Consider the following 10,369-nt stretch of genomic DNA (forward strand, 5'->3'; position numbering starts at 1 on the left):
GCAGCGGCTTAACCCACTGAGCCACCCAGGTGCCCCTGTCTGGTTCATTTTAAGTGACCAGGGTCTAAAGGAATGGCTACAGAATAGTAGATGCTCTTTAATTCTGTTGAATCAGTGCATAGACCCCAAAGAGGTCCATCTGCTAAGCATACATAGACAGCTCAGTTCCAGATACCCTGAGCCCCACATGGATACAACCACAGCCCTTCCTCCTTGCCCCTTGCTAGAAGGATTAGTTCCCTGATTTCCTAAAGGGAGAATCCCACAGTTTCCTACGTGGACTTCATCCTTCTTCACTGACCCTTCATTAACCTTTGCCCTTGGCCTTGGTTTCAATCAAGTTCAACCAACTGAACACCCCATCCCCCGGAGTGCTTCTGAACACCCCAACACTGCCTTTCAGCTGTCATTTCCAAGACTTCTCCCATGTCCCCCACAGAAGCCCTCCCACCATGGGTGAATCCATTTCTCCTTCACCATTGATAAAACATGCTGAGCCCTTGGAATTATGCAACATTACAGACTATGACAGGCTGAAGCCTCCACTGTTCAGTCCAATTTGGTGGATCGTGTCTGAGAGGGAGAGTGAAATGTGAGCTCAGAGCACATCTTTTGATCTTAAACAGTCAGAAGACTGGAATGTATAATGCTATGGAAATAAATGGTGTCAAAACTGTAGGAAATAATTCATGGTGTGGGAATGGGTTTTGTGATCACAGAGCACTCACAAAATCTTAAAACAGAGAGTCAACTAGATTGGTTGAGCTGTGGCTGGGAAAGTTTAGAGGAAGAGAAAATTCAGAAGGGGAGAGACTAGATATTTCTTTCAAGACTTGAAAGGCCCAGGCTTTGCCTCTGAGAGGTGGGAGGTGACTCCTGGCTTCTCTTTCTTATCCCCTCAGGTGGTTTTGGAGTCTAACAGTCATGGATGTGATTCCTGATCCCCCTCCTGCTACCTCTGTTACTCATTCAATTAACCACTTTGAGCCTCAGTTTGCTCATCTATAAAATAGGAAAAATAATCATACTTACTTCAAAGGGCTCTTATAGGGGTTAATAAGAGAAGGTATGTAAAGTGATTTATAGAATGCCTGGCATTCAGTCAGATGCTAACTAAAAGTTAGTTGTCCCCCACCCCCGCCTTTGGTTACTTTTCTCATTAACCCTACTGCACAATATAAATGCTGAGATCCTTCTAAGTCATGTGTAAAAACTCACAGAAACCTGTTTTCTTCCCTAATAGAAGCAATGAAAAGAGAATTTTTTAATTGCTCACCTTTTTTTAGGGACCTTTAGTTAATGTCCATGGAGTATGTAAGGTGTTTTTGGAAGGCTTCAGGACTGATGTTGGTTAGAGGCTAGAAACTGGTTCTAGCTGGCTTCTCTGCTATTTCCAATTGTGACTTAGAATGAATTCCCAACAACACTAATAAAAACAACAACTACAATGCCTGGCATATATTATGAGCTATTTATGCACCAAGTAATATGCTAATTGCCTTCCATACCTTATGCCATGCCTTTTCACCTTCACTAAAAAGCTGTAAGGTTCATTCTTTAATTATCTTCATTCTATGGAGGCGACAAATGAGACACACAAAGGTTTAGTAATTTTGCTGAGTTTCCCTGTTGGCAGGGACTAGAGATAAGAAAGGGCAGAGCTGGGGTTTGAACTCCACACCCATCCTGAGAGTGGTAATATTCACAGTGGAAGAAGCCCCAGAGTTGTAGTGAGACACATTGTTTCAAACACTGGCGTGCTACAGAGTTGTAGTGAGACACACTGATTCAAACACTGGCCGTGCTATCTAATTCTAGGGGATGTTTGGTGAGCCTGTACCACGGCTCAGGGTTGTCTGTTTCCTTCTCTGTAGAATGTGCAGAGTGACACACATTTTAAAGACTGTCATGAAAATAACACAGTGTGTGGCACTCAGCTCACATGGTGAGTGACAGCCACAGTGTTTAGTACTGCTGCTGGCAGGCTCCTGCTCATATTCCTGCTCTGGTGCTCACACATGTTGGTTTGCTAGACGCCTCTCCCTGATCAGTCAGCCTCTCACCAGTGCATTCCCTCCTTCTGCTTATTTTCCTCTTCAACCCCCAATTCTACCTCTGCTCCCCTATTCTCAGCACGTAAATTTCCCTCTGCTATTCACTAGGAAAATGAAAGCTGCCAGGCATAACCTCTTTCAATTCCTCTTCCTTCTCCTTCAAATTTATCCACACTTACTCTCCATCCTTTATTTCTCAGTGTCACAGAGGAAAAATGCCTTTTCTCAGTCCAGTTAATGTCATAGTTCTCTGGCACAGGTGCTGAGCCCTGGTGACACAATGGTGAGGCAAGCACCCTCAGGTATACTCTGGTTACCTTCAGTGACTAAACCCCACCGGTGCTCGAATTTTCTCCTTGTATCCTCTGAGGCCTGTCCTCCAGGCCTACAACACACCTGAGGCTCTGTCATCTTCAAAATTCCTTCAAGTTGGAGACCATCATTCGCTGGACTCAACCGTTTGGGCCTTGATGGGCTCGTCTATACTGTGCTTATGGGTCTTCTCTTTCCATTTACTCCATTAAGCCACCAAATCTAACCTCTGCTTCAACTGCCTACATTGAGAAGGCTGTTATCGAGAACCTTAGTGATCGTCGACTTGCCAAATCCAGTGCCATCAAACCATTGCTCACTCTCCTAACCCCCAGTGAATCACTCAGTACCTCACCTCTTCCTTGTAACCTCTTCCTGTTTGCCTTACATGAGGATACTTGGCCTTGGTTTCTCCATATTCACTACAATCATTTCCACTCTCCTTTACTGCTCCCACACCACCGCCCTTTTAATGCTTATTCCCAGAACATGTAAACCCTTTCCCATCTGCACCTTTGCTCATGTTCTCCTTTTTCTACTGGATGATGACCGAACTTACTTTGCAAGCCTCCAGCCTTTATATTACTCCCCTGGGAAGCCTCCATAGGTACACCACTCCTATATGGGCTCACTCACATTTGAACTGAAATTCAAAATGTACCAAATATGGCCTACAGCTTATGGACAGAGCTTCACTCTTATGAATACCCTGGTGCTCACAAAACAATGGATATCACAGCATTTATTAGATATAACCCACCCAACCCCACACTGGACCATATGTTCTTTGCAGGTCTGATTTTGCGTCAAAGTTCTATGGGTTTCCCAGGACCTAGAGCTGTACCTAGGATATAACAGCTGTTACCTAACTATCCATCAAATTAAAAACATGCCAGCCATATCTCCAAAGGAGAATTCTGGGCTCTTGAATTAAGGCCAGGTGCTTTTTAAACTATTCTTTTAAGCTGGTTTCAAGGACAGGGAAGACTATCAAAATGTGATTGGGCAAAATCAGACAAGGCCAAGAGTGTCCACTGGAAAGTGTTGCTAATCTTCAAGTGGACCTTGCCCTGGGTAGAGAAAAGGGGACCATTAACTCCAATGTGAATTAAGCCATATAAGTAAACTCCAGCTTGGCTAGGCATGGTGCAAAATCTTCACAGCAAATTTTCAAAGCTAGAGGCCTCAAAATAAATTTCTAATGAGGCTATTGACATACTGTCATGCTTTACACAATAGATAAAAGACAGGGGATGTATGAAGGGATAAAATAATGATTGCTGAACACCTATTTTGTGCCAGGCACTATCTTAGGCATTGCATAAAGATGATCAAATTCTAAAATTCAAACCAATATTTGGGGTGGTTTCATTATCGCCATTTCAATGGTGATAAGTGACTTAAGTGGCTTAAGTGACTTCCCTACAGACATATGACTCGTAAGATGTGGACTCATGATTCATATGTCATCTGTTAGACTCCAAAGCTCATGTTCTTTCCACTGTAATCCTCCTTGTGCAATAGCTCAACTTTTCCTTTTAAAATATTTTGGCTTCTCAGGCGACCTGAAATGGCCAGAACTGGTCTTTCGCCAACATCCAAAGAAACTCAGTCCTTTTCCAGAAGCACTGGTTTCTCTCCACATGGGTCAGAGTGCTTACAGGGTTCTGACGCCCTGAGACTCAGGGTTGAGAGAGAAAATAAATGATTCCTTGGCCCAGAATAAAGTTTCCTTCTGGAAGGAAAAAGGGATTAGTGGGAGGGAGATTCTACCTACATTTCCTGAAGGCCCCTGGGCTTTACCACCTGCACTGTTTGCCATTGCAATTATTTGGAATGGCAAAACTATAGTATCAATCAATCTCAGTCCGATTCCTTTGCCATGAAATAGGAGCAGGCCAATTTATCAAAATTGAGGCCCTCCACTGGGTTTATATTGCCATTAAACTATCAACAGGAAATCATTAAGGTGAGGCAAGAAACCAACTGCTAACTGAAAAGAAATGATTTTTTTTCAAACATCCTCGCCTGCAACCTCCTTTGTTTGGCTGTCAGCATAACCAACTGTGGGGCTGGGTCTCAGATCTCTGTGTTAATGTGCAGTTGGTGGTGGAGAGAACTCAGATGTAGGCATTTGCAATCCAATGGCTATGCCCAGGTTACTTGGTTCTCTCTCAGCAGGGCAAGCTGCGTGACGATAAATAGGGGGGAAATGTGTATGCATTTGTGCGATAAAACAAGCTTAATGATTCTGAAGGGGAAGGAGTCCACGAGACATACAGTAGCAACTTAGGAACAAAATGGAACCATGCAGGGCCAATTAATGTGCAAATATGTGTGTGCTGAACTTGCATTCCATTCATCATGTGGACATGGAAATTGGGCCATTTATCTGTTATATTATGTATGTGACATCTTAGTTTGGTTCTTACAGGCTGCTCGGAGACAAAGGGCCATGTGCTTTGCGGCTAGCAGAGGGAATTTAAGATAAATTCTTCAGCTGTCATAAACATTGCTGGGCAGAATTTGGTCACAAGATAAAGCTCTTTCCTCTGCAGGGTTTTAACATTTCTCAATAGTCCATGTGCCATCTTATTAAAACTGTGTGTGGTGCGGGGAGGGGTGGCATATGCCATGAAAAATTATTGGCACAAACAGCTTGCTGTCATGTTTTCAAAGTCCAGATTTAGCAAACGTTATTCACATATTCACTGTCAATCTGTAGAGAGAAAGGGAACTGGCAAAGCCATTCATTCTCACTGATTCTGTGGGTTTGTAATTCTTCTTGTCCTCCCTGTAACCAATGACTCCTCCACAGGTGGGGTTTGTTCTTCTGAAATTACAATCGTTTGTCTGTACTTAGGAAAAAAGAAAGTCGTTTGAGAAGGAAAAGGACCTCACAGAAGCACTTTCCCAGAGCCACTATTATTTACCTAACAGAACATGCCATGAATATGGATCACGCATTAAATAATGGTGATCGCTTGCTTTGATGAATTGCCATTAGAAATTCAATTAATAAAAGGTTACCTCCCTGCAGTAGCGCAAAAAAAAATATGATCTGGCTGCAGCAATTACAATTGAGCTTCAGAAACAATGGTTAGGAGAAAGAAAAAGTTTTTGTTGTTGTTTTTTTTAAACCTGCTCCATCTGGGAAATTAGGAGTCCAGAGTAAAAATGAAGAAAGAAGGGAAAGGATAAGTGAATCAATTTAGGCTATTTTTGATCTACGGCTTTGTCTATATGTTGAGCATTCCTATACTTTCATACTACTTCCCGGACCTCATCATTCTTTCTTTTTCATTATCTTGTTTTATATTTTGGATGTTCGCATTTTCTTTCCTTTTCTTCTCCCGTCTTCCTCCCTCTCCTCCAGCTGATATACAAATTTTGTACTATGAGGTACACACACTTTAAGGACAGTGCTTCATAAATGTTACATGTGCTGGTTACCTGTGTGATCATACCCAGGTCATGGGGCTGAGTATTTTCATCTCCAGTAAGTTCTCTTGTGCCCCCCACTCAATCAGTACCTCCCAGAGGTAATCACAATTGTTTCTTTAATCACCAGAGATGAGTGCTGGTTTTAAATACAGGCTAATAAAATCAGAGTGCATTCTTCTATTCTGATTTTTTTTTTCACTCAACATTATGTTTCTGATATTCATAAAGACTGTTTCATATATCTATACATAATTCTTTTTTTAAAAAAGATTTTATTTATTTATTTATTTGACAGAGATCACAAGCAGGCGGAGAGGCAGGCAGAGAGAGAAGCAGCAGCAGGCTCCCCACCGAGCAGAGAGCCTGATGTGGGACTCGATTCCAGGACCCTGAGATCCTGACCTGAGTCGAAAGCAGAGGCTTAAACCACTGAGCCACAGATTATTAAACTGTAATCTCATTCGTGGACGTTTGGTTTGCCTATGATCAAGTTTCTATGCAAACTCCTGGGTACACTCTTTGGTGGACATAAGCATTCAGTTCTGTTGGGCACACAAGGTGTGCAATTACTAGATCATTAAACATTTCACCAATATTTACAGCATTCCAATTCTCTAAAACTCCATTTTTAAATCTGAAAATGGCAGTAATAATATCCTCCCATATGTGATTTCTGTGAAATTGAAAAGGGGCAACATATGTAAAGGTGTTCTTATTGTTGTTTGTTTTAAATTGCCAACTGTGACACAAATGTGAGACTATCTAGGGGGGAAAGCAGAAAGATGGGAGTTCACAGGGAACAGGTAACTGTCCATGGTCCTGACCTCAGAGGCCTGAGATACATTCAGGTATGATCCAGGAAGCTGGACTGGCCCTTAAGGAGGGGCAGGGCTAACATTTACTGAACACCCCCTATGCACCAGGTTTTAATGTGGTGTTGTGGACTTTTAGGCTTGTGTCCTCCCAAAATTCACAGGTTAAAATCCTAACCTCCAATGTAATGGTAGTAGGAGGTAGGGCCTTTGTGAGTGATTAGATTATGAGGGTGAAGCCCTCATGAATGGGGTTTGTGCCCTTATAAGCAAAGAAAGAAGAGCTTGCCTCCTCTCTCTGCTCTCTTGCCACACAAGGATACAAGGAGAAGAGGGCTATCTTGCAAACCAGAAAGAGTCCTCATCAGATATCAGATCTGCCAGAGCCTTGACCCTGGATTTCCCAACCTTCCTAACTGTGAGAAATAAGTTTCTGTTTTTTAAACTATTCAGTCTATGTGATGTTCTTACAGCAGCCTGAAAGAAGACCCATGGCATGGCAGTTAAGAGCCAATACTTTGCACCCTACCTTGAAACCTGGCTCCATCATTCACTAGTTGAATGGCTCTAGGAAAGTTACTAAGTCTTTCTGAGACTCAGTTTATTCTTCTGAAAAGGAGAATTATAACCGTGTGTATATCACAACATTTCTGTAAGGATTTTTTTTTTAAGATTTTATTTATTTATTTGACAGACAGAGATCACAAGTAGGCAGAGAGGCAGGCAGAGAGAGAAGAGGAAGAAGGCTCCCCACTGAGCAGAGAGCCCGATGCGGGGCTCGATCTCAGGACCCTGAGATCATGACCTGAACCGAAGGCAGAGGCTTTAACCCACTGAGCCACCCAGGTGCCCCTCTGTAAGGATTTTTATAAGATGGTACATGGGGGTGCCTGAGTGGCTCAGTGGGTTAGAGCCTCTGCCTTTAGCTCGGGTCATGATCTCAGGGTCCTGGGATCGAGTCCCGCATCAGGCTCTCTGCTCAGCGGGGAACCTGCTTCCTCCTCTCTCTCTGCCTGCTTCTGCCTACTTGTGATCTCTGTCTGTCAAACAAATAAATAAAATCTTTAAAAAAAATTAGATGGTACATGTAGAGCCTTATATAGTAAATGGGGTATTCATGATGAATACATGAAAACTGGTATTCTAGTTACAGCAGACTAGAAGAGTAAACACTGCCATTGCCATTTTAATTCTCTCAACAACTTCATGTGATCTGCATTGTCATTCTCATTCTGAAAATGAGAAAATTAAATTTGGGGAGATACATGACTATCTCAAGTCACTGGTCACAAGATCATGGGAAGCAAGTGAATTTAGTGGCTTTATCACTCTACCCCATCCTTCTGCTTTCCACCCCCTTCCGCTTCCCATTGATCTGCTTCCCAAATTCCTGCCTCACTAGGCATTTCAAAGTAACACTTTCACTAGTAATGCAAAGTTCCTGGAAAACTTTTGCATACCAAGCCATCATATCCAAGGATATAGACACTCAACTGGAGTTTCCACCCTTGAATAATGTTGTCCCTTATATTTTGTAGAGACCTGCCAGAATCTGCCTCCACACCTGTGTGATAAAGCCAAAGGAGATGTCATTATCCTCCCTGGGCACATGAGGAGAGTGAGTCTCGGCAGTGACAGTGATGCATAATGCCGCAATGAACCCAGGCTCTTGAGTCCAGAGTCCATGCTTCTTGTTCTATCCACACAATAACTTGGGATTGGGACTGGAACTCCCCCATGACACTGGAAATATTTTGGAAATATTCATTAAAGAACATAACATACAATTCCCAATGATGGTCACCTTGCTAATGACCTCTGACCCATGTCTATTTTATCCTTTACCAGCCTCAGCCACAGTTTCCTTCATGCCCCCACAGGACAAGGAGGGTAAGGAAGAGGACGGAGGAGATGGAAGAGGGCATAGAAACAGAGGGAGGTCTCACTGCTTAGTATCTTATCTTAGTGAAGTTGGAATCATAAAGTATATATATACTAACAGAGTTTGAGGTCACCAGGACAGAAGCAAACAGGACATCTGGCTTTGAAACCACCAACCACCTTTACCAGGCTACTCAGTGTGCACCTGGTCATCAGCCCCAAACAGCAGGACGAAACCAGCCAACAAACGATGTCCTATGCAAACCACCAGGACACTGCACAGAGCAGATCACAACTACGACACCCATTTCACTGCATGACAGAAGGAAACCATGTCAAAATGTCCTCCAAAGAGACAGCAAAACCACATTTCCTACCTCAGCTTTGCTGGTAGCCAGGCTCGTCAAAACCTGAAAGTTAAAGGGAAAAAAAGACATTAGTATTGATTCAACAAGAAAGTAATTGGATTAATTGTCTTTTTAAAGGAACTGGCATCAATAATTTGTTATGACCCAAGGGGACAATGAGTGCAACACCCACACAGACACATACACACACACAGATGCACAGACAGACAGACACACACACATGCACACAGAGGTACTTTTTCTTCTACCAAGCACAGCAACAAGATTTGTTTTTTCCAGGCCTGTGTAGAAGGTGAAGAAGATAATTAATATTTTCAACACATTATAACCATCTTGCCAGGAAAAAAAAAGGGGAGGGGGAGGGCTGTGTGCAATGCCCGTGCACTGATAATGATTAAATGAACACTAAAAAAGCAAAGGCATTGAAGACATTTTTGAGGGTTTTTTTTTTCCCCTTAAAGTTTTGAGTCAGTGTTAATGGAAGGTAAAACAACAAACTATAGCAACTGTAGCTTTCTGTGTTCAAAACGCCTCAAAATATTGTGAAACAAAGCGTTGTGCCAGGCATTGTGCCAACTTTACACTTACTGTCTCATTTAATCCCCAGAATAACTTTTATTATTCCCATTTCATAGAGGAGAACATGGGGTTTAGAAAAGTTAATTCTTCCAAGCCCAGAACATTATTAAGTAGGGAAATTAAATTAAAGCCCAAGATAACATCATACAGACTTTATGGCTCCTATCCACAGCCCATTTTCTCTCTCTGGGCTCATACCTAGTTTGCAGCAACATGGCTATACACAGAAAGAAGGAATCGTCAGTAAATACAGGACCCATAACGATGCTTCCCTCAGAAAAACACTGAAGAAGATTGAAATAAACCAGCATGCCAAGTTTCAGTGGTTCCTTCTGTGGCAAAACTAAGATAAAAAGACAAGCTGTGGGGATCTGCACTGTGTTTCCTGCATGAAAACCAGAGCGGGCAGTACCTGGACCTATAACACCATATCTGCTGTCACAATAAAGTCCCCCATCACAGGACTGAAAGAGTTGAAAGACCAGTAGAAGCTCCACCTCTCGAAACACTACTAGCCTATAATAAATGGGTTAGTTTATGTAACAGAAAAGAAAAAAAAATATTTTGGGACACCTGGGTAGCTCAATAGGTTACAAAAAAAAATATTTTACTTAGACACCACACACCATCATTCATATATGTTCAAAATATGCATAGAGGCAGATAAGACTTTTTTTTTTTTTCTGATAACATTCTGTCTTGCAACTTTCTTTCTTACATCCAAGATTGACTTGGGCAACCTCAGTCATATTTTCCTACCAGACTGCTATGGTCTGAACTGTGTCACCTTAAAATTTATGATGCTCTAACCCCCAAGTGATGAAATTTTGGGATGGGGTCTTTGGGAAGTAATTCAGTTTAGATGAGGTAATGAAGGTGGGATATGCATGATGGGGTTACTGTCTTTATCAGAAGAGAC

General features: G+C 42.3%; 1 protein-coding gene across 2 annotated transcripts in view; it reads right to left on the reverse strand.

Moving 5' to 3' along the window:
• RBFOX1 (RNA binding fox-1 homolog 1) overlaps positions 1-8,896 on the reverse strand; it is a 1,569,090-nt gene extending 1,560,194 nt beyond the window's left edge. The window contains exon 1 of one of the 2 annotated variants that reach the window (XM_082713150.1): positions 8,881-8,896. The gene's annotated coding sequence lies outside the window, so the exon portion shown is untranslated. The remainder of the gene's footprint in view (positions 1-8,880) is intronic. The other variant, XM_082713117.1, reaches the window with a different exon arrangement.
• Positions 8,897-10,369: the final 1,473 nt, after the last annotated feature.

This window comes from Mustela nivalis, assembly GCF_964662115.1.
Source record: "Mustela nivalis genome assembly, chromosome: 19".
Lineage (NCBI taxonomy): Eukaryota > Metazoa > Chordata > Mammalia > Carnivora > Mustelidae > Mustela > Mustela nivalis.